Raw genomic sequence first — 25,737 nt, 5'->3', positions numbered from 1 at the left:
TGTAGAATATTAGCAGAGCTAGCCAAGAAGACTGGATCAATGCAGAGTATGGGTCGTTAAAATAGGATTAACAGAAAAGATACCAAAGGGATATATATGCCATATTTGGACTGGAAAAATCTTCCTGAAGGAAACAGATACAATGCAATCTATGGATTATGAGGAGAATTAGTGTAAACGACAGCAATATGTAACAGCATGCTGTGAAACAAAGATCACCTGTCACTACGTTGATTAATTTTATACAGTCATACACACAGTGTTGACCCAGATCATTTCAACATAGTGATTTCAATAGGTAATAGCCATTTCCTAAATATTTTACTAATCTTGTTATTTGCTACTCTGCTTCTTGTGTACCTCTATGTATCGAAATTTTATAAATATAAACTCACTGCCAATGAGACAAATGACACAATATAGAACAGATAAAATTCTCAAATGAAAAAGAGATTATTACAACCTAGTAAGTGACTGCAGAAGGCGGTTAACTTAATCATGCAGAAAATATGTTAATTGCATTTTATGTGCATGCGTGCCTACATGGGTCTGTGTACGTACTCGTGGGTGTGGACGTGGGTCAGCACGGAGTGATGTGCAGAGTTCCATGTATCCAAATTAGGTGTTAAATTGGAAAGAGTTATGAAAACAATCAACTAATTTGAAATTTAAAAATTATTCAGAAGATATATGGTGCACCAGGTTGTGAAACTAAATCCTAAGTCAAAGATGTTTGCTCCAAGTTCTTTGTTGATGTGACAGACAGAACAGAGAGTGACCATAATAAACTGGATAGTTTCATAGTTTTTCAGGTAAATTAGTGTGACAGTCTGTGGTGCACTGGTCCCAGTTTTCAATCTTTAATATATGCCTGATCTGTATTTTGCCTATGTGTTTTTTGACCCAGTAAGCTCAGAACACTAGAAATGGCAAAACTATCTCATGAGGTCGGTGGACGACTTTATAACTCCAGACATTTTAGAAATAAATACGTTCCAGAAATAGACGATGAAATATTTCAACCCACGGTATTAAGGTGTTTACAGGCTAGACAGAAGTTGCTTTATTTTAGTGTATTTATTGTGTTTATTATTGAAGATTAATCTTTAAGAGAATATGAAATATGAGAGAACCCAGAATATTAGGCATGATTTCAATTTGAAAGAGGCAATTAAGGACTAAGTATGTGAGCCCAGGTTGCATAGACTAATTAAATTTGTTGCTTTGTAAATGACACTGCAACGTGTAAGAGAACTTAATTTACTATGTTTATTATTTTTGACTCACATTTATAAGATTTCTTTAAATGCTTAGAAGTAGCTTGCTTGATAAATCTTAAGAGTATCCCATGGGGAATTGAAGGTGTTTAAGAATACAGTGTTAACTGCAGAAATTTAAAATAAAATGTTATGGTAATTTAATTAGCTAAATTTGTAAATAGAAAATTATTGTTTAGGGGAATTTAGTGTTTTAACTTGTTCTGTTGAATATTAATTAAATCACAAGGGAAATAAAATATGATTTGCGAGTTTAAATTGGAAGCTTAAAATAATCTACATTTTCAATTGTCTAAGGTTATTAAATTCCAGTATACGCATACAAACTACAATCGTTCAATATACACACATACATACACACACGCTCACATACATACTCATGCAACACCCAAACATTAAAGATTCAACATGACATATATCAGCTGAGTGACCTTGGGAGAATATCTTAACCTTATTAATTTCCCTTTGGGTAAAATAAGTATATAATGGTACCTATCTTATCAAGTTGATTTGAACAAGCAGAGGATTGAATGACGTAATAAATATAAATATTCAGAAGTTACTTGACTTCAAAAACATGCTCCAGAATGATGACTCTATAACCAAAACAATGACATCATGTTTCAAGCTACCAAATTCAGTAAGGTTTTTCTTCCTTTAGTATGAAATATTGCCTATTTTATTTGAGGGCGTTCAAAATGAGAAATTACTTTAGGTTACAATTTTCTTTCTTTCCACGAGATACAAATTATAATTTAGAAATGCTGTTTTTCAGAAATATATATAAAAGTTGCTTTATATAACTCAAGTTATTTTTCGTGTGTCCATAAATAATTATTGAATATTTAATGTTTGCCAGGATCCATCTGAGTGCTGAGAATCAAAGGTGAATAAGTAGGACAGGGTAGATAAATACTTTTTCAAAGAATAAGATAGGAGCCAGCTTGGTAGTGTAGTGGTTGGGTTTGCATGCTCCACTTTGGCAGCCTGGGGTTCTTGAGTTCGGATCCCAGGCATGGACCTACACACTGCTCATCAAGCCATGCTTTGGCAGGGTCCCACATAGAAAATAGAGGGACTTTGGCATGCATGTTAGCTCATGGCCAATCTTCCTCATTAAAAAAAAAAAGAACAAAATAATAGTTAACGTTCATTGGACAGTATTTATAGGCTAGGAGAAGGTCCTGAGTTCTTGAGTATCTCTTGCATATCTGTATCTTATTTCTCTTTAATGGCGTTCTTCTGACAAAAGTATTATCAATCACACATTTGACAGATAACAAAACTGAAGCCCTGAGAGTTTTAGTTACTTGCAGATAGGAACTAGTGAAATTGACATTCAAACCCTTACTCACCATTATGATTGTGTTAAAATGGCCCCAGCGTGTTGAAATGGATAGTAAACTTTCATGTAAATTAGTCTGACTTAAAATTCAATATAGTATATTCTATACATTTTGTGATTTTTAAATACACAACTTTTTAATTTTTAACAGCTTTTTGAAGTTTGATATGAAAAGAACTGCACATACTTAATGCATACAATTTGATGAGTTTAGACAAACGCAAAAGTCTGTCACAACAAGAGAGAGAAAAGGCATATCCAACACTCTCCGAAGTTACCTTGTGTGATTTTTGTTTTTTGTTTGTCTTTATGATAAGAAGACTTAGGATGAGGTCTACACTCCTAGCAAATTTTGGAGTGCGTAATACTGTATTGTTTACTATAGGCAACATGTTATACAGGAGATCTCTAGAAATTATTCATCTTGCATAACTGAATCTTTATACCCATTGAACAATAACTTCCTCTTTTTCCCATAGTCCAGGTCCTGGTAACTATCATTCTATTTTCTGCTTCTATGAGTTTGACTATGTTAGGTATCTATAAGTGGAAAGATACAGTATTTGTCCTTCTGAGACGAGCTTATTTCACTTACCATAATGTCCTCCAGGTTCATCTATGTTTTTGCAAACGGCAGCATTTCATTTCTTTTTTTAAGGCTGAATAATATTCCATTGTGTATATATATACACCACATTTTCTTTATCCATTCATCTCTCAATGGACATTTGGGTTGTTTCCATATCTTAGCTATTGTAAATAATGCTTCAGTGAATACGGGATTGCAGATATCTCTTCGAGATCCTCATTTCAATTATTTGGATATATACCCAGAAGTGGAGTTGTTGGATCATTCGCTGGTTCTGTTTTTAATTTTTTGAGGAATCTCCATATGGTATTCCAAAGTGGCTGCACCATTTTATGTTCCCAAACAGTGTACAAGAGTTCCAATTTCTCTACATGCTTGCCAACACTTGCTATTTTTTAACTTTTTGATAGTAGCCACACTAACAGATGTAAGATGATATCTCAGGGTGGTTTTGATTTGCATTACCTTGATGGTTAGTGATGTCCAGAACTTTTTCATAGACCTGTTGGGATTTTGTATATATTTTTTGGAGAAATGCCTGTTCAACTTTGCACACGTTTTAATTGAGTATTCTTTTGTTTTTGCTGTTGAGGTGTAGAAGTTTCTTATATATTTTTTATATTAACCCTTTATCAGATAAATGCTTTGCAAATATTTTCTCCCATTCCATTGATTGACTCTTCACTCTTTTGATTGTTTCCTTTGCTGTGCAGAAGCTTTTTAATTTAATGTAGTCCCACTTGTCTGCTTTAGTTTTTGCTTGTTTCCTGTGCTTTTGGCATCATATCCAAGAAACCATTGCCAAGACCAATGTCAAGAACCTTTTCTGCTATATTTTCTTCTGGAGTTTTACAGCGAACTTATGTTGAAGTTCTTAATCTCTTTTGAGATGATCTTTGTGTAAGGTGTAGCATAGGGGTCCAATTTCTTTTGCATGTGAATATCCAAGTTTTCCAACACTATTCATTGAAGAGACTGTCCTTTCCCATTATTTATTCATGGCACCCTTGCAAAGATCAGTTGACTATATATGTGTGAGTTTATTTCTTGTCTTTCTATTATTTTCTATTGGTCTGTATATCTGTCTTTATGTCATTACCTTATTGTTTTAACTACTTTGTAATTTATTTTGCAATCAGGATGTGTGATGCCTCCACCTTTGTTCTTCTTTCTCAAGATCTCTTTGGCTATTCTGGGAGTTTTGTGGTTCCATATGAATTTTAGGATCGTTTAAAGAATATTGAGTGGTATATTTCTTTATCTCTCTCTATCTAATTTGTATATAATACAACAAAATTGTAAATATTTCAGTCTGCCTTACAGGTTAAAGATAAAATAAAAGTGTTTGTAATTTTTTTTTTATCATAGACTCATATGGGGCAAAGAGAGAAACATATTAGAGTGAATAGTCTTGGGGTTTTTTTGTGAATCGATTTCTCATATGCATCTCATGTATTGCCTTTTTTCCTCCTTTGATGACTTTGGGATAAATTAAAGTATATTGCAGGTAGTTCCAAAGCTATCCATAAAAGCCTAAAAGACCAACAAGCTTTAAAGTCATAATCTAAATAATTTCTTAAAATTATCACAGCAAGATGTGTGCCTCAATGTTAAAATTACATTATGTATTTTTGCCATGTCTTTAGTTTTATTTATTATTTGTATTAAAAGCTGTCTGGCTCTAATTCACGTCTATTTATAAATGATGTATATTAAATCAATTTTCCAAATAAATATTTTTACCTTCTCATTAGAATAAAAATATATCAGAGTTATTCAATAAAAGATAACATTAGAAAAGATAAAATTAGATAAAAAGATAAAAAAGATAAAATTAGAAACTATTATGTATGATTAATTTTTGTTTTAAGAGGCACAGCCACAATTAGAATCTGACATGTAAAAATTGGATATGTAAATGTATCCTTTGAAATGTTAATTAGTAAAAAATGGAATATTTAATATCTTTAGAATGATTGACCATATTACTAAAAAAAGCATTATATTCTTCTCCTTTTTTATAAGTATTAGTAAAATTAATTGATGATTCTACATTAAAAGTAAGGAAAATTCTGAAATACTCTATTATTGTGTTGCAGCCCCTATCTAGGTTTTGCTTGCCTGAAATGGAATTCTTGAACTTAAAAATATCACTTTCTTTTATATTATAAACCACTAATTGTGTATAATCCACTAAGAATGTGATTTTGCAATTAAATAACAACATGAACCCTTCATTCCTCTTTTGAGTTTTAGGCAACTTTGTGTTCAAAGTCATTTTAGAGAAGTTATCAAAGGTCATTTCCCTACGGACTTCACAGTATCTCATTTCTAGCTCAGTCCATTGAAGTGAGCATCTTCAAAATCTGATCTTTTTTTGAGGTATAATCAAAAGAAAATGACACCAGAATCTCATCTTATTAGGAACTTTGTTCCCCTGGGCATGGGAAAAAGAACAGATTCACAGTTATATCTAACTTCCATGACATCTCTGACAATTTAGGCTTAGTAGAGTAGGGCCAAGAATTTTGTCTTTATGAAGAATAGAAATGACACAGTGAAACAGTGTGAGATGGACGATCCTGTCATCTGTACAGTTACGTGCTTACCCGGCCCAACTAGGAAAGCCAGCTTCTTTCTTCATTGCCATTTCACATTATCTTTTAGTTTTGAGTCCTCTTATTTTTCTTGTTCTAGTACCTTGCTTTCTCTTGGACATTTTTCTTTGTTGTTTATATCCTTCCAATCTTATAATCAATCAATGAGTCCATGACATTTTTTATGAATATTTTATATACATAGAAGGGAAGAAAGATAAAGGGCAGAACTACAGATCAGCATAATCAAGACATGGTTTTTTTTTGCCCATTATGGCAGTGGGAGTGAAAATAATGGAGACGAGAAAAAGTATGTGACTCCTTTTTTATCTAGGGATATTTATTCCCAAAGGGAATAATGATTTGAAGTGTATGTGTGTGAGTGTATCTGTGTGTGTGTGCACACATATGTGTGTTTGCTGTTATATAGGCAAGAGGGTGAAGGAAGAGAAAGAAAAATCCCTAAGAAAGTTCTTCTTCAAACATTGAAATTTTTTCAGGAGAAAATTATGGGCAGGGTTTTATTTCTGAATGATATAGTCACTAAACTAGGCAGATGAACAAGGAAAAAAAATGGAAGTCTATATGTAATAAAATCCTTACCTAACATTGGAAATGCAAAGACAGTTGCCTTTGATCTCTGAGGGCAAAACAATTCTTTGCATTTTTTTTAAAAGTAGAGCTTCAATTAGGACGCTTCATGAGTATTTGTGGAATTTGTAGAGTTTAACTTTTTGGTAAAGACACAAGCAGTGATAAGGCAAATGCTCACCTTGTTCACCAATTATACTTTCCCTTTTTTGACAGGCTTATTGAGGTTTAATTGATATATAAAAAACGGCCTAGTTAATGTACACAATTTGACGTGTTTGGACATGGGTATACACCCATGATACCATCACCGCAATCAAGGTAATACATGTATTCATCACCTCCAAAAGTTTCTTTGTGTCCTTTTCATTATTTATTTTGTGTGTGTAGTAAGAACACTTAACATGAGATCTACTCTTTAACAAATTTTTGAGGATGCAACACAATGTCCTTAACTATAGCTACTACCTTGCAAAGCAATCTCCAGAATTTGAGTACCTTTTCATATACTTGTTAACCATTTGTCTGTTCAAGTCCTTTGCCCTGGTTATTTGCTTTTGCTGTTTTTTTTTTTTGCTTTTTGCTGTTGAGTTATAAGAGTCTCTTATATATTTCTGATATGAATTTCTTCTCAAATAAATGGTTTGTGAAGATTTTCTCCCACTACATAGATTGCTTTTCACTATTTGGATTGTTGTCTGCTGTGCTGTGCAGAAGCTTTTTAGTTTAATGTAGTCCTGTTTGTCTATTTTAGCTTTCGTTGCCTGTTTGATGCCTGTGCAAGAAGCCATTTTCAAAACGAATGTGAAGAATATTCTTCTTTATGTTTTCTTCTAGGAGTTTTACAGTTTTAGAACTTTCATTTAAGTCCTTAATCTATTTTGAATTGATCTTTGTATACAATATAAGATAGAGGTCCAATTTCAGTCTTTTCAATGTGAATATCTAGTCCCAACACCTTTTGTTGAAAAGATTGTCCTTTCTCCATTCTGTATTCTTGACACCCTTGCTGAAGATCAGGTGACTGTCTACATGCTTATATGGGGTTATTTCTGAGCTCTTTATTCAGTTGCATTGATCTTTATGTCTGTTTTTGTGCCACTTTCCTACCGTTTTAATTACTGTATTTTGTAGTACATTTTGCAATCAGGAAGTGTGATGCCTCCAGCTTTGTTCTTTCTCAAGATTGCTTCAGCTAGCTGGTTCTTTTCTGTTTCAACGCGAATTTTAGAATTGTTTCTTCCATGTCTTTAAAAAAAGTCAATGGAATTTTAATATAGATTGAGTTGAATCTGTTGATCACCTTGGGTCATATGAACGTTAGTTAATATTAAGCTTTCCAGTCTATGGACATGAGATGTCCTTCCACTTATTTGTGTGTTTGTCAATCTCTTTCATCCATGACTTATAGTTTTCAATGTATAAGTCTTTCACCTCCTTGATTAAGTTTATTCTTAAATATTTTATTTTTTTATGCTATGGTAAATGAGATTTTCTTAATTTTCTTTTTGAATACTCCTAGTTTGTTGTGTGTCGTTATCAGGAAATGGCATTAAAATTTGTTAAATGTTTTTCCTGTATCAGTTGTGGTGATCATATGATTTTTATGCTTTTTTCTGTTAATATGATGTATCATATTTATTAATTTGCCTATGTTGAACAATCCTTGCATCCTAGGGATAAATCCAACTTGATCATGGTGTATGATCCTTTTAATATGCTGTCAGCTTTGGTTTGCTAGTATTTTGTCAGGACTTTTGCATTTATATTCATCAGCGATATTGGCCTGCAATTTTTTTTTCTTGTAGTGTCTTTGTCTGGTTTTAGTATCTGAGTAATGCTGGCTTCATAGAGTGAGTTAGAAGTGTTCTCTTTTCTTCAAATTTTTGGAATAGTTTTAGAAGTATTGGCATTAATTCTCCTTTATATCTTTGGTAAAATTCACCAGAGAAGCCATCTGGTCCTGGCTTTTCTTCATTGGGAGATTTTTGATTTTTGATTCAATATTCCTACTCATTATTGGTCTGTTCAAATCGTCTCTTTCTTCATGATTTAATCTTTATGGGTTGTGTGTTTCCAGGAATTTGACCATTTCTTCTAGGTTATTCAGTTTGTTGGCATACAGGTTTTCATAGTGAAATCATATCAAATATGTTTTCTAACCACCATGGTATGAAACTGCAAATCAATAATTATTAATCAATAAGAATGAAAAGTGGAAAATTCACAAATATGTGGAAACCAAACAATACATACCTGAACAACCAATGATTGAAGAAAAAATCAAAAAGGAAGTCCAAAAATATCTTCAGACAAGTGAAAATGAAAGCACAATGTACCAAAACTTATGGGATGCAGCAAAAGCACTATTAAGAAGGAAGTTTATAGCAATAAACACCTACATTAAAAAAGAAGAAGGATCTAAAATAAACAACCTAATTTTACATATCAAGGAACTATTAAAAAAAGAAGAAATTAAGTTAAAAGTTAGCAAAAGGAAGAGAATAATAATGATTAGACTAGAAATAAATTGAGCAGAGAAAAACAATAGAAAAAATCAACAAAACTAAGAGTTGGTTTTTAAAAAAGACAAACAAAATTCACAAAACTTTAGCTTTTTTCTTTATCCCACTCTTGCAACACTGTCCTCTTTATAAAATATAGAAAAATGGGAGTTAGAAACAAATTGTATTTAAATGTCTTCTTATTTAATGCAGGATAAAACACAACGCACCATCTAGAAAATTTTCTTGCAAAAAGTTTTAACCTGAACCTAATCAATCCTCTATGCTTATTTACAAGAAACTGGGGGTAAGAGGGATACAAGGAATACCAAAAGATACAAACAGAAAAATTCATGATATGGAACATTCTCCAGGACAATTGACAAGCTTTCTGAGCAAGTCAATGACAAAGATCTGTTGAGAAGGGGGGATCTTATCTGGATTTAAAAAGAAGAGACTTTTTTCCAAGGAAGAAAAATAAATGGTAAGATAATAATGTAGATCTAATTTGATATAGTAAAAAGAAGCCATAAAACATGGTTTTTATGACATCCTTTACGAGCCCAAGACAGCCTTCCTGCAAGGGCATCTGTAATGCAAGGGTGGTTCAGCATATGACAATCAGTCAATGTAATATACCACATTAACAGAATGAAGAAAAATATACATGGTCATCTCAATTGATAAAGAAAAAGCTTTTAAAATAATTCAGCATCTTTTCCTGATAAATAAACTAGTAGAGAAACTACTCAACATGCTAAAACCCATATATAAAGAACCCAGAGCAAATATCGTACGTAATGGTGAAAGACTAAAAGCTTTTCCTCTGAGATCAAGAACAAGGTAAAGATGCCTGCCTTAGCCACTCATATTCAACATAGTATTGGAAGTCCTAGACAGAGAAATTAAGGGAGAAAAAGAAATAAAATGCCTCCAAATTGGAAAAGAAGAAGTAAAATTTTCTCTATTCACAGATGATATGATCTTGCATGTAGAAAATCCTAAAAATCACATACACAACGTTAGGACAAATCAATGAATTCAGCAAAGTAGAAGGATATAAAGTCAACACACAAAAATCAGTTACATTTCTATACACTAACAATGAACAATATGAACAGGAAATCAAAAACCTAATTCCACCTACAATGAAATAAAAAAGAGTAAATACTTAGGAACTAACTTAACCAAGGAGGTGAAAGACTTTTATGCTGAAAACTACAAAATACTGATAAAGAAATTAAGGAAGATATAAATGAATGAAAAGACATCCCATGCTCATGGATTAGAAAATTTAATATCATTAATATATCAATGCAACCCAAAGCAACTACAGGTTTACTGACATCTCTATCAAAATCCCAATGACATTTTCTGCAGAAATAGAAAAACCCATCCTAAAATTCATATGGAATCTCAAGTAATCTGAAATAGTCAAAACAATCCTGAAAAAGAACAAATCTGGAGGACTCACACTTCCTGATTTCAAAACTTAGTACAAAGCTACAGTAATCAAAACAAGGTGGTGCTGACATGAAGACTGACATATATACCAATGGAACAGAACACAAAGTCCAGAAATAAACCCTCACATATATGGTGAAATTATTTTTGACAAAGTTTCCAAGAACATTCAATGGAGAAGACAGTCTTTTCAAAAAATGGTGCTGGGAAAATCGGATATTCACAAGCAAGGTAATGAAACTGGACTCTTACCTAACATTGTATACAAAAGTTATCTCAAAATGGGCCTGTGGCATAAATGTAAAACCTAAAACTATAAAACTCTGAGAGGAAAACATAGGAAAGAAACTGCACAACATTGTGTTTGGCAGTGATTTCTTGGATATGACGCCAAAGGCACAGACAACAAAAGAAAAAAATACACAAATTAGATTTCATAATTTTTTTTAAAAAATTGTGCATTGGACACTATGAATAGAGTAAAAAGACAACCCACAAATGGAAGAAAATATTCATAAATTATAGATTTGAAAAGGAATTACTATCTAGACTATATAGAAGACTCCTAAAACTCAACAGGAAAGCAAATAGCTTGATTCAAAAAATGGACTAAGGAACTGAATAGACACTTCTCCAAATAAGATATATGTTATATAATATTACTTATAAACTAATGTTATATACTATTACTGTCACTAATAATAGTAATATATATTACTAATCATTAGGGAAATGCAAATCAAATCACAATGAGATACCAGCTAACACTCATTAGACACACTATTAAAACAAAACAAATTTAAAAATACAAAAAATAAGTGTTAGCGAGGATGTGGAGAAATTGGAGAACTTGTGCATTGATGGCATGACAGAAAAATGGTGCAGCCACTGCCGAAAACAGTAAGGCAGTCCCTCAAAAAGTTAAAAATAGAATTTCCCATATGATGCAGCAATTCCACTTCAAGTATATAAAGAAAATAACTGAAAACAGAGTCTTGAAGAGATATTTGTATACCCATGTTCATATCAGTATTACTCACAGTAGCTAAAACATGGAAGCAACCCAGGTGTCCATCGACAGATGCATGGATAAGCAAAAGGTGGTATATACGTAAAACAGAATATTAGCCTTAAAAATACAGGAAATTCTGACATGTGCTACAACATGGGTAAACCTTGAGGGTGTATAACCAAGTGAAATAAACCAACACAAAAAGACAAATACTGCATGATTTCACTTATGTGAGGTACTTAGAGCAGTCAAAATCATAGAAGACAGAAATTAGAGTGGTGGTTATCAGGGACTGGGGGAGGGAAGAACGGAGAGTTATTGTTTCGTGGATAGAGTGTCAGTTTTGCAAGATGAAATAGTTCTGGAGATTGATGGTGATGTTTGCACACGGTATGGATGTACTTAATACAATTCAACTGTACACTTAAAAATGGTCAAGATGGTAATATTACGTATTATGTATTTTACCACAATGAAAAAAATGAAAGCAGACACTTTAAATTTAATGGGTTTTCTCTAGCATTTGTCTATTTTTTTATTGCATTGATTTCTCCTTTCAGATTGTTTTGTTCTTTCTACTGACTTTGGGTTTCATTTATATTTTCTGGCTTCTTAAGATAGAAGTTTAGATCATAGATTTTTAGACCTTTCTTTTCTCTGATATCAACATTTGGTTCTCTAAACTTTCCTTAATCACTGCTTTGGCATCACTCCACAGTTTTTGATATATTGTTTTTTATTATTATATTTTCAAAATATTTTCCAATCACCTGTGAGTTTCCATCTTTAACTCCTTTGTTATTTTAACGTGAGTGCTTTATTTAAAAAAATTATTATTTTCCACTCATCACATTGTTATGAATTTCTAATTAAATACCATTGTGGTTAGAGCACGCGGTCCTTATAACTCTAAATCTTCTACATTCTTTATTTATTTATTTTAAAGATTGGCACCTGAGCCAACATCTGTTTCCAATCTTCTTTTCTTTCTTCTTCCTCTTCCTCTTCTTCTTCTTCCTCATCCTGCTCCTCCTCCTCCTCTTCCTCTTCATCTTCTTCTTCTTCTCCTCCTCCCCAAAGCTCCCCAGTACACAGTTGTATATTCTAGTTGTGAGTGCCTCTGGTTGTGCTCTGTGGGACGCCACCTCAGCATGGCCTGATGAGCGGTGCCATATCCGCACCCAGGATCCGAACCGGGGAAACCCTGGGCCACCGAAGGGGAGCGTGCAAACTTAACCACTCGGTCATGGCCCCGCCCCTACATTCTTTATTTTTTTAATGCTCAGCAGACAGTCTGTCTTGCTGGAAATGCCATTTGCACTTAATGTCAACTCATTATTGACATCAAGAAAAATGCTCCAATATATATGAATGCACACATGTCTTTTTGATCATTCAGTAACAATATTTCTATATTAACATGATAGCCTCAGTGGCAGGATAACTGAGGGAGAGAGAGAGGTACAGAGATTACCAGTTGAATTGTCATAAAACTACATATTTATTCAGTCACTTGAAATATATGATACTATCATTTCCCCTAATATCTCACTAACAATAATTATTATAGTTTCTCAATTTTTTGGCTACATGATGGATATAAATTTATATTGATGGATTCTTCTTTACATTTCCTTAACTACTAGTTAATTTTGGGATCTTTTAGAGTGTTTATTGTCTTTGTTTTTGCACTTCTTTGAAGTGACGATATTCTTTGGAAATTTTTTCTATTTGATTATTAATCTTTCTGTATTGACTTTAATTGCATTTTTATTACATATACTGACCCTTCATCTCTTATACAGTTGCAACCATTTTTTCCCTAGCTCTGTAATATCTTTGGCCATGATAGATTCACAAATCTCTATATAGTCTGATATGTTTTGGAATTGCATATGCATGTGTGTGGGGGCGATTATTTTATACCTACTATGCTTATCTGTTTTGCAAAGGCCTTCTGAGCTTGACAAGCCTATTATCTAAATTTCTATAAAATGTTTACTTTATTAATTAGGCTATTAACCTACCTGGAATTAACTTTTTTTATATGATAGGAAGCATAATTTCAATGTTTTTTCTCCCAGTTGGATAGGTAGTTGGACAATATTAAATATACTTTCTTGTTCTCAGTGTATTGAATTTCTAGCTTTGTCTGGTATTGATTCAAAATTAATAGTGAAGATACTTAATATGCATTCTACAATGATTTCAGAGCATTTTAATATTTTTAATAATAAAGCTAAAGTGAATTTGAGTGCTGAAATGTTGTACAGACTATTCAGTTTTAAGCAATTAACTAATAATACAACAATTCTACAATATTGCCATTATTCCCAGTGACATACTAGAATTATAGCAGTGGGATTTAGATCTCGTCAGACTGGTTCTAGGGACAAAATACCTGAGCACTGAACAAACACAGTAAGTTACACTGTTAATGCAATCTCTCCTTTATATTGATGTCAGGCTTTTTAATAGTAAAACTCTAAGCAAGGAAGAAAATAGGAATATTACTTTCTAAGCTTGAAGGAAATAAAATCCAACTTGAAAATTTATATTTGTTCCAACACTGTTTAGTCTGAAGACACTCTAAAAACACTGTAGGCTTCAGAAGTATTAAGATGAGTTATTAATACCCCAAGAAAAACTGAGAAATTGGGTTCAGGGGCTAACTTACAGTTTTACTGTTATGGGGGAAAAATGATTGCCATAAAAGAGTGTATTCATATCAAAAACATAAAGGCATAACATTGGGTACTGTAGTGTTGAAGTAATTAAACAAGGAGGTTGTTAGACTGAGGATGCTTAGTGCCTTGGAAGCCCAAGCCAGAGTCAACCATAAATGCACTTCTTCCTGAACAACAAACCATAGCCAACTAGGCTTTCACAAAGAGGGCAACCACTTAAGCCATAATCAATTGAATAATCTCCTGGTTTCGCTTCTTCATCTGCTCTATAAAAGCCTTTCTCCTGGCTCCTGTTAGCAGAGCACTTTCAGTTTAGTGCAGCTGGACTCAAATCTGTGTTTGCTCAAAAAAGTCTTGAAAGTTTTCATTGCTTCAATTTATCTTTTTTTTAAGGTATCTTTTGTTTGGTGAGGAAGATTGGCCCTGAGCTAACATCTGTTGCCAATCTTCCTCGTTTTTTTTTCTCCCCAAAGCCCCAGTACATAGTTGTATAACCTTGTTGTAAGTCATTTGGCTTCTATGTGGGAGGCTGCCACAGCATGGGTTGATGAGCAGTGCATAGGTCTGCACCCAGGATCCGAACTGGCAAACTCCAAGCTGCCAAAACAGAGTACACAGACTTAACCACTCAGCCACAGGGCCAGCCCCTAAGTCTATCTTTTAACTATTTAGAAGACCAAAATTGATTACATCCTGAAATAGCATTTTTTTTCATCCAGGATAATATAGGATTGTTGATAATTTAAAATATTATAATATATTGTTTCCTAAATTGGGGGAAAATATAGAAGAAATAAATTGGAATATAGACGATCTTGTCAATAACCAAAAGAAAAATATAGCACATATTATGAATTATGATAAGCTAATATTAAATTACCTATTTGATCTACTGTAGATCTGAGATTGCTGAGTAATATATGACCTAAAATAACTGTTTTAGATCCATCCACCAATAAACAGATGCCCTCGGATTACATTAGAACAAAAAAGGTTGAGCAATGTATTGTTTGAAGTAAAGCCCTTCTATCTAAATAATGCAGTGAGCTTGAAAATAAAATGATATAAGACAAAACAACCAAAAGGAAAATACAAACTAAAAGAAAGCCTAGATAATTTTAATATCAAAAAGTAGTAGTCAAATTTTTAAAAATCATAAGAAAAAATAAAAAATATATATTTTATATAATTTATATATTTATAAAATATACATTCATAAAATAAAAAAATTAAGGTGGGATGAAAAACATAGACAAGTAAAGTATAAATCTAAAATATATAAAGTACAAACTGAAAAAAATATATGTAGAAAATAATATAAATCGATAATCAGAGTTAGAGTATAACAGGTAGAGATAGAAAAGCTAGTCACAAATTAAAATAAATATCCTAAATAACAAATATTAATTCAGAACTAAGTGGAGATGTCTGTAATTTCCATGGAGAACAGAACATTCATTTGTACGTGGTAGACTACATTGAAGACGCAGAAACTCCACAGAATCAACATGTATAGACCAGGTTGCCTGAACGAAGCTAGATATGATTAAAAATGACTGATGAAAATAGTTTAGAAATTCATAACATCTTTCTGTGCATAACCCTTGGGTTAAAGTGGAAATCGGGATGATGTTAAATACCAAACAGCAATAATAACAGTAACAACAGCTCTTGGAAACAAGCAATGCAATACCTATTGCAAGAAAAAAAGATGTTTGAGTATGTTTAACTCAAAAATATCAAGTGAAAGTATTCATGCTGTTAAAGAAATTAGCAAAAGAGACTCACATTCTGCCATTGCCATCCCTCCCCAAAGAAGGAAATAACAATAGAGATAAGGAAAAGATTAGTAAAACAGAGAACCAACTCTGAAACAGCATAAAAAATGAACAAAAACGAGATCTGGTTCTTTGAAAATAAGTTGATTAGAACAAGAATAGTAGTAAGAGAACTCTCAACAGAACCTAGTAAGCAAAGTATAGAGACTTTCCAATAAGGAAAATGTGGTTACAAAGTTACAAAAGTTCAGACACGGTAAATACAGAAGTACTTACAGTGAATTATAAATACATACACAGCAATACAACTTTAAAAACATAATGAAAAATTAATTTCTACAGAATGTTAAAGTTGTCCAAAGAAGAAAGAGAAAACCTCAATGTACAGATAATGGCTAAAGAAATCAAAAATCTTCATCCCATAAAAACTCCTATCTAAAATATCATGACAGTAAACTCTGCCAAACTTATTTTTCAAAGAAGGAAAATATAAATCCTGTCTGAAACAGATTGTTCCAAAGAGTAGATGATTGAAGGCTGCTGAACTCATTTTACGGTGATAGTAAAAACTTGATTTTAAAACTGGATAAAACCATAGAAAAGAAATACACAGGCTCATCCATCTAATTCTCTACTCAGCACAGCCATTGCAATACACTTGATTCATCTGGTTATGGTTTAAAAAACCAACCCATGGGGCTGGCCCTGTGGTGTAGTGGTTAAGTTTGCACACTCCCCTCTTTGGCCAGGGGTTCGCAGGTTCGGATCCCGGGCACAGACCTAGCACAGCCCAACAAGCCATGCTGTGGCAGCATCCCACATAAAACAGCATGGATGTTAGCTCAGCAACAATCTTCCTCACACAAAAAGTAAATGAATAAAATAAAACAAAAAACCAAGCCATAGCACAGATTTTGGTTTTGTATTGATTTAACAGATATTCAGCTTGCTCTGAATTTTGCAAATTAGAGCAAATCATTTTAGAAAAAAGGAACTACTTCTATGTATTCATATGTACCATGTTCATTATCTTTTATATCACATTCTCTTTATGTATATTTAGTTTTGTTCTTAGATAATGGAGAATTATCTATGAAATAATCATAATGGTAAATCTTTTATTATTCATGTTAATAAAGATGCAATTTCCTAAGAATTTACACACTCACTGGGCTTAGTAAAGGTCAATTTTAAACTAGTTTCTTTTAAAAATTTTGACCCTGTTTTCAAAGAAGGTATTTTTCTGCTATAGCTTGGGCAAAGCCTTAATAAGCAATAACAAAAAAAGACCCTTTTCCCCACAGAAAAAGATCAAAACAAAATAAGAATCTTGAAATTTTACTAATTGTTGTCTATCTATTGTCAGATGAAATCCTTTGACAAATTTTTGGATACATATAAGAACTTCTTCAACAAACCTCTAACAACTTTTAAGGGTGAGAAAACATATTAAATAGTGACAAAAAAGAAAAAAAGTACATTCAGATTAACACCATTTATTTACTGATGGTATCATTTTGCTCAATTTGAACTAATATTCATAGAGAGTACCTTCCCTAGGCTCCCCTAGCAAAAGCATTGAGTCCGGCAGGTCCATATGACCCAATTTTTCCTCCGTGCCTAGTTGACTGCTAGCAGCACTCATGAGTTCAGCAAATCATGTGTGTCTTCAATTGTAGTAAGCAATCCTTTAGATTTCAGTAGTTCTTATTTTCTCGTTTCAAGCCAAAGCAGAACCTTGCTTTGCTGTGAAATTCCATTTTCCTGTACTTACAGTCAAGTTGGAAAAATTATCTATGCAGTTTTAAAGGACTTTTTAAGACAGCTATTGTATTTTTGTGTTCAGCAGATCTAGACAGATTCCCTGGCCTGCCAATCTCCCAACCGTGGCAATCCTCCAATCCACTCTTGATGTGGGTGATGTTTTGAAGATGCACAATGAATCATACCAGACTTGCATCTACCAACCTTCTATATTTGATTCAGTTTAACTTATCATTATGAAGACAAATAACTCTGAAACTACTTTAATACCTTTGAAAGGGATGGCCCTTGACGATCTCTGTAGCCTCATGTTGCAGTACGCACACCCCTCCCTCCTAATCCCTTTTGTGCTTTCTCCAGCCCCACAGACCCCTTTCCTGTGCTTTTTATGTGCCATGCTCTGTCCTACTACAGAATTATGCAACTCTATTTCACAGAGTTCTCTTTACAGAGCGATCTGTAAAGGTGGCATCTTTACATGTGTTTTGCAATCATTTCAGTTCTTTCTGTCTCTTTCACAAGCCTCTCCTCTTCATATGGGTAGAGACCATGTCAATTTCCCCATTATATCTTCAGTGCCAGAGACAGTATCTGTTTGATGTCATCTTTAAATGAGCAATGAATATACTTTTATCAATTGAGTTCAGTCACAGGGAGAATTTCCTTCTAAAACTGGCCCTTTAAGCAACTAAGAAGCATTTTATTTAGTGCCTGAAGAATATATATATTTCAGCTCGGATGATTACTTTAAATATGCAAGACCCAAAATCTGCCTTTTAATCGCTGCCAGTATTATACTGTAGTGTTTAAAACTGTGAATCTTCAAACCAGATCATAGTCTGTACCTTCAGGTACTGTGTCCTCGCTCAGCTCTTCCCTTTCAGAAAGACAGCCCTGACATTTGGTTTCACGAGAGAGTAAAAAGCAAATAAAGTACCACTACTTCATGAACTCTGTATGTCGAGACTTAGCCTATCTGCAGGGAAATGTGCTTCTAACTTTGCTTTGCCTTCAGACTGTTCTCTTTAAATACATTTAATATCGATAAAGTCTACTATGGCAGCAGCCCATATGATTATCCTGATTTGGAAAAGAGAAGGTATATTTTAAATAAAACAATATTTTAAAAATATAAAATGGCTAAAAACGTAATTTTTTGAAATGAAAACTTAAAAACGTGTTAAAAATTTTGTGAAAAATTTAAAAATATAATATGAAGAAAATAATGTCACAATCTTGCTCACTGTAACAAAAAAGCACATTTAAATATTCAATGAGGCAACTTAGAGAAATATATGACATTTCTGCATAATGAATGTGTTGATAAACCTTTCCTGATGCAGTTCAATTATATATATATATATATATATGCAGTTAAATTATATATGTATGCAGGTAAATTTTATATATATATTATATATACATATGTATCCTTGTAAAGTTATTGTAGAAGACTAATCTATGTTTAAATCTCAGTGCAATTTAGTGTATCTTTATGTAAATTACTTATGCTCTCTTGGCCTCGGTTGCCTCTTGTATACAGTGGAGATAACACCACCGTGTATCTAAAACTTTCAGAGTTACAATTAAAGAAAGTCATGCACTCTACAAATGCTTTGTTACAGATCTCTGCTTAGATTTGTAAACATGTAACATGCATGTATTAACCTTGTTTAAAGGGAAGAAATTTCTCTTCGAGCCCTGTAATAATTTCTTGACTAAAAGGCAACTTGTATGCAAAGCTATTTCAACTATTTAGGACTAACACCACGGAGGAAGGTTGTCTCTGGTTGGTGATGTGGTGTCAGACCACTGACAGCTGCAGACTCGGTGAGTTGGTTATTTACAAGACCCTCTATGTAATTTCCCACCTGTTTCCTCAATTAATAGATGGAAAACACCCAAATTTTCAATGAGTTGAGTGAGTTGAATAAGTGTCTCTAACATACCTTCATGCTTGAATTAGGATTTTACAATCCTATCTAAACTTTTCTATATTTGTCAATCTGAAATTTTAAATGAAAGCATCACCTACATTTATTAATGTGTTAGTTATAATTCTTCACTATTGTTTTTTCTATGAATAACTTGCTCATGTTCTTTGCCCAACTATATCTTTTAAATTACTTTTAAATGCTTTTTTATGTATTAAGGTCAATAACCCTTTTTCTAAACGTTGTCTTTTATTTTGCAAATATTTTTCTCAATATTACTTGCCTATTGACTTTGCAATGGCATATTGCCTGTGCAGAAGTATTTAATTTTGTGTAGCTGAAATTATCTCTTCTGTCTTACATAGTTTCATAAATGTATTTTAAGTTATTCTGCTTTAGTTTGTATTTTGTTTTGCTTTTGTCTGTCTTATTTTGAAAGGTTGAATGCATCCTGTATAACTGAAAAGTTTATGGGTATTTTCTTCTTTTCCATGACATGGTTTAGAGGCGCCATGTTAATCCATCTAGAAATTAGTTTTGTCATAATTTTTGTGTTTCAGTTAGAAACAAGTTCCTAATCAATAATTATTCCAAATCAATAATTATTCCAGCACTATTTATTGAACAATTTATTACCCTTCATTTGAAATGATATCTTTATTATATAACAAATAATACTTTGTATATGAAGTGGTATATCTGGTGCTCACCAAAAATTTAATAAGCTCCATTTTTAACTATTGCAGCTGTATAATATTTAATATGCAAACTAATTTAATGTTCTACTTAAAGTGCCAATTTTTGCAAAGTTATAGTTCTATCAAGTTTCCGATTGTTCTGAAAGTTCTCCTGAGTAGCCAAGGCCTTTGGCTACAGCAAAATGCTACAGACACTAGGCTTGATTTGTCTGGGTGAAAGTTTGTTAGGTCAAATACAGTCTAACTCTTTCTCTTTTCTCAGGACCATAGTTGCTTTTATCTTGCAATCTCAAATTGAATAATAGATTCAGTACTGTATTTTTAATACTATTTAGATTTTCATCTTAAAATGCCTAAGAATGTGTAATACTGTCACATTTGCCTTTACAAACAATAAAGCAACATTACCCTCTGGTGAAATTACTATGAAGGGCAAGCATTTCCCTGTAGATGACACAATCAAGACTTAGAAACTGCACTTTCTCTCTTAATCCTACTGATATTCTCGCTTCTCACCTCCTTAATTCATCTTTTATAAGCCTCTAGGTCCCCCAAATCCTTTCTGTTAATTATGAAGACCATTTATACTCTCAAGATTTTTCACACCTTTAGTATATAAATTTTAAAGTGTTTTTAACGATGATCAAAAGTCATAATAACTCTATATAGTCATCCAGGTGTTTATGGGTGTGGGATAAAGGATGTAAGTGCTTACAACACATTGTCTATTTTGTGATAATTTACTGCTTAGGCTCTTTCACTTGCTTTTTGAAAATAAGTTTTGTCTTTATTTGATATGAATCTTCCTGAATGTTGAGGGAAGTCTGAGTCAAAGTCATTTCTATCCTTGCTGTCCTATTACTTTTAGAAAGGAATGATTTGATCGTAAAATCTGGAATTCCATATACATGACTCAATAATTAGATCCAAAATTACATTATATTCCTTCTCATTTTGTCTTATAATTTGTATGCATTATTTTACTTAGAAAATATTAACATTATAAAAATTATTAAATTGATTTCTCTCTCAGCAGATTTTCTAGTCATCACGTATGACAATTTAGCAGAAACAGCCCTTTTGTTAAATGTTATATTATCCCATTGTTCTTAAGCTGCAGCTTAATATCACCTTTCTCGAGTCCCTCAGTTTACTCATATTTTTCTACTTAAAAATTACTTATGGTGGCCAGCCCGGTGGCACAGTGGTTAAGTTTGCGTGTTCCTCTTTGGTGGCCCGTGTTTGCTAGTTCATATTTCTGGGTGTGGACCTACTGCACTGCTTATCAAGCCATGCTGTGGCAGGCACCCCACCTATAAAAAATGGAGGAAGATGGGCACAAATGTTAGCTCAGGGCCAATCTTCCTCAGCAAAAAGAGAAGGATTGGTGGTGGATGTTAGCCGAGGGCTAATCTTCCTCAAAAAAAGTTAATTAATTAAATTAAATGAAAATTAAAAATAAATAAAATAAAATAAACTATTTATGGAAAAGGAAGGAAGTACTACCTCAGGTTAACCTAAGTAAAAAGAGACCCCTGGGGAATGCATTTAAGGATAGGGACCAGGATCCTTCCTTGGTTAGTGGTATTTGAGCTACTACTGGAGAGGGCAGTGCCCGTGTGCCCCCTGGAGGAGAGCATAGTGAGTTCCAGGGAAGGCAACATTTACCCCCAGAAGTTTTCAGTTATATATGAAGACAGAGACTGGTTTCTGTGGCTTGTTTTGGAAATCTAAAGATATGAGGCAGGCAGGAGCTTTCACCTGCTGTATAGTAAGGAGAGAAGGCAACGTTTGTTACTTATACATTGACCTTTTGATGGGACTAGGGTGCGTGAAGTGTCATAAGCCTGGAGGACACGAATGAATGTTTCCTCCCAGACTTTAGACATGTCTATTGTTTGCCTTAACTGTCACTCGTTGTAATTACCCATTGGCCTTTGAATGCTTTTGAGGAGTGACCTTCCCAGTAGCTGGAAACACTTCTCTGCCCTGAATTCTGAATTAGGGGTCGCAAAGGCAACTGCCCTGTGTCAGTTCTTAGGCAACCCCCGGAGAGTTCTAAACTGACACAATTGATCCTGGAGAATGAGATCTACACTGCACCATCTCTAACCGGTAACCAAGGTCCCACACTGGAAATGCAGGCTGCTAACATGGAGACTGCCACCCAACTGGGCATAGGGGATGGGGGAAGAGCAAGTGAAAACACCAGAAAGCTGTCTTACCATTTTTAACTTGTCTTTTTTCTTGAGTAATTGCTTGTTTGGTTACTGTAAATCTTTGTCTATTTTCTAGAATTCTAATAAAGTTTATTCTGACAGTTTTTGCTTCTTTTTACATTTATTTTGCTGTTTTTGCTATCATTCCTTGGATCGATTTTTAATGCACCATTTTAAAATATTTTTAATTTTTTAAAGACTGTTTCATTTCTTTTTGACATAAATTCAATTTTGTTATGATATGTATTTTCTCTATATTGCTAAATATGTTACTAATAATTTGGAATTTGCATCTATATTCATTAGTGAGATTACCCCATGATTCTTTATTCTTATATTATCTTCATCTAGATTTCACTAAACATTGTGATACCTTCATACAATATGATCAGGTTGGGTGTATTTTCTTATTTTCTAAGCTCTGGAATAGTTTGTGTAAAATTAAAAATACTTCTTCCTGTGGCTGGCCCGGTGACATAGTAGTTAAGTTCACACACTCCACTTCGCGGCCCGGGGTTCGCAGGTTCAGATCCTGGGAGTGGACCTACGCACCACTCATCAAGTCATGCTGTGGCAGCATCCCACACAGAATAGAGGAAGATTGGCACAGACGTTAGCTCAGGAACAATCTTCCTCAAGCAAAAAGAGGAAGATTGGCAATGGATGTTAGCTCAGGGCCAGTCTCTCTCTCATACATACACACAAAAACACTTCTTCTTGAATATCTGGTATAATTCAGAAGTAAAGACATGTGGAACTGCAGTGTTTTGTTCTGTTTTATTGATAGAAGAAATTATTACAACCAATGAAATGTACGTAATAGTTATACAATGATTAGTCTAAGTTAAGAGACTTTCTCTTCAGATGAGATTGTTCCAAGTTTGCTTTTTTTTAAAAAAAAAAATTTACTTCCATCACGAGCTTCAGGACATGACGTCTATTTCTTGGCTTATGGTTCTCTCAATCCCTGACACAGATTAAAATACAGTCTTATTTCAATGTGCTGACGATTTTCAGTGAAATTTTATTGTTTGATGATCTCATAGCCAAAACACAGGCACAATTCACTACTCATGGGTCTTCCTGTGTATTGTGTTTGAAGATGTGTGTGGGGCGGCTTGTTTATTGTAATCGAATTTTTCTCTAAATGCAGATCCCAGGCTGCAGTTACTAGCCCCTTTCTCCCAACTCATGCTGTCCAGGGATGGTTAAGATTCCACTCACACAGCTCATCAATGACCTCAAGATGATTACAGCGTGTGGCATCAATTTACCTGCCTTTTAAACTAAAAACTATTCGCTGAAGAAGTTTCTTTCTTTCCATCCAGATTTCTAGATTGCTTTTTTTTTTGGTGACGAAGATTGGCCCTGAGCTAACATCCATTGCCAATCTTCCGCTGTTTTGTATGTGGAATACTGCCACATCATGGCTTGATGAGCAGGGTGTAGGTCCAACCCAGGATCCGAACCAGCAAGCCCTGGGCCACCAAAGTGAAGTGTGTGAACTTAATCACTATGCCACTCAGCTGGCCTCTAATTTGAATCTTACAAGTTTTAGAAAATACAGTCTGCAATTTCCAAAATAGGAACCCAAATTATTTTATCAGAACACTATTACATTTTGATAACTAATAATTTTTTAGAATTTCATAGGAGTGCTTATAGTTGACATTTTCCTATATGATTCTTTTCTTGTGCTACCTTAATCCATTTAATAATCATGGTTTATAAAATGAGTTGAGCGACTTTCTTCATGTTATGTCTCTCACTTATGTCTTAAAATGCATTGTCAGGTCCTCGGATTATTACTCACCATTTTGATCTAGACATTTTTGTGTAGGAAGTTATTTCGACGTATTTCTAATCTTGTCACTTGTATATTACTGATATCATCCTGAGGAATTCAGCAATCTTACATGGTAACATACCCCTGGAGGAAGAGCTGAGGTTGATGTTCTAATTTGTGACCACTTAGGTGGCTTAAGGCTTAAGGTCCTTGCTCCATTGGGGAGAATCTTCCTGAACCACAATTAGCTGTTAAATGCCCAAATTTGCAGATCCTGCCCCCATAGAAGCTCTATGGATGGACAAGTCTCCATGTCTTGCTTCTTTCCAAGGGCTTTTCTCCCCTGACTGTAGTCACCACGTATAAAAGATCAGAGAATGGACTCTCAGGCAAATCTGTACCTCTGACTGTATAGTCATCACTCCAGGGGTTCTTATTTGACATCACCTTTGTTTGCTGCATCTAGGGCTGGATCTCTGCTGTTCTTCCTGGAAATTTTCTGTTTTACCCTTAGTTCAGAGCTCTCCTCATTCCCAGAGAGATGCCACCCACCTCTCAATTTCTCTACTGGTTTATCCCAAAATTTAGTGTGTGTGTGTGTGTGTGTGTGCGCGCGCCATATTCCTTCCACTCACATCTGTCTATGTGTTTGGAGTTTGGGGCTAGACCACACCAAAGTTATTGGTAAATTTTGCTTAAAGGATTAATATTTTGCTGAGGCTAATCATTAAAATGCACAAGTGAGAGATTCAATGGGTCCCCAGATCACTAAATACTCTTACTTTTAGTATGTGATTTTTTAAACAAAATTCTCAATAGTTCATCTGTATTTCTCTAAGAATTTTAGCTGGAAAACAGACTGGAAATCTGACAAGAATCAACTTTCACATAATTTTTTTACTCTCCAACTGGCAAGATCAGAAATGCCATGAAAAGTATAGAGTGTCTCATAGTATATTTTCTACTTCAGCTGGTTTCTGAACTCATGCAGACACATAGTCATACGCATACATACATAAAATCACATTCTCAACAGCTAAAAGGAAGAAAAAAAGGAGAGAGATGCATTCAATTATCCTCTAGACTTTGTCCATATGTTCAAAAATTAATTGATCTAAGAGACAAATAACACCTGGTAACTTAATCTTTTTTCATTTGTAAGGGAGCTAATAAAGTGAACTGAATGTATTTTATAACTGCCGTTAAGTTGTTTATTGTAAAAATATCCAAACCATCTCAAACTTTAGATAAAATGCAAATTCAGTTTTCAAGTATGTGAATGCCTATTAAGATATTCGGTTCCCATGCTAATTTAGCTTTTAAAGAATTATGATATGTACCTAGAGAGATAACACAATATCAACGTATTATTTAACTACCCACCTCATTTCATTTTATTTTCCTCTAGGCACAATTAAGTCAAGATGGCGTGGTTCATATGTTTTACGGAGCATTGAGCTGGTAGCATATGAGAGAATCATGGCCGTTACTG

Source organism: Equus quagga, chromosome 12 (genome assembly GCF_021613505.1).
Source record: "Equus quagga isolate Etosha38 chromosome 12, UCLA_HA_Equagga_1.0, whole genome shotgun sequence".
Taxonomy (NCBI): domain Eukaryota; kingdom Metazoa; phylum Chordata; class Mammalia; order Perissodactyla; family Equidae; genus Equus; species Equus quagga.
The sequence above is the reverse complement of the archived record's forward strand: the minus strand, read 5'-3'. Positions refer to the sequence as shown.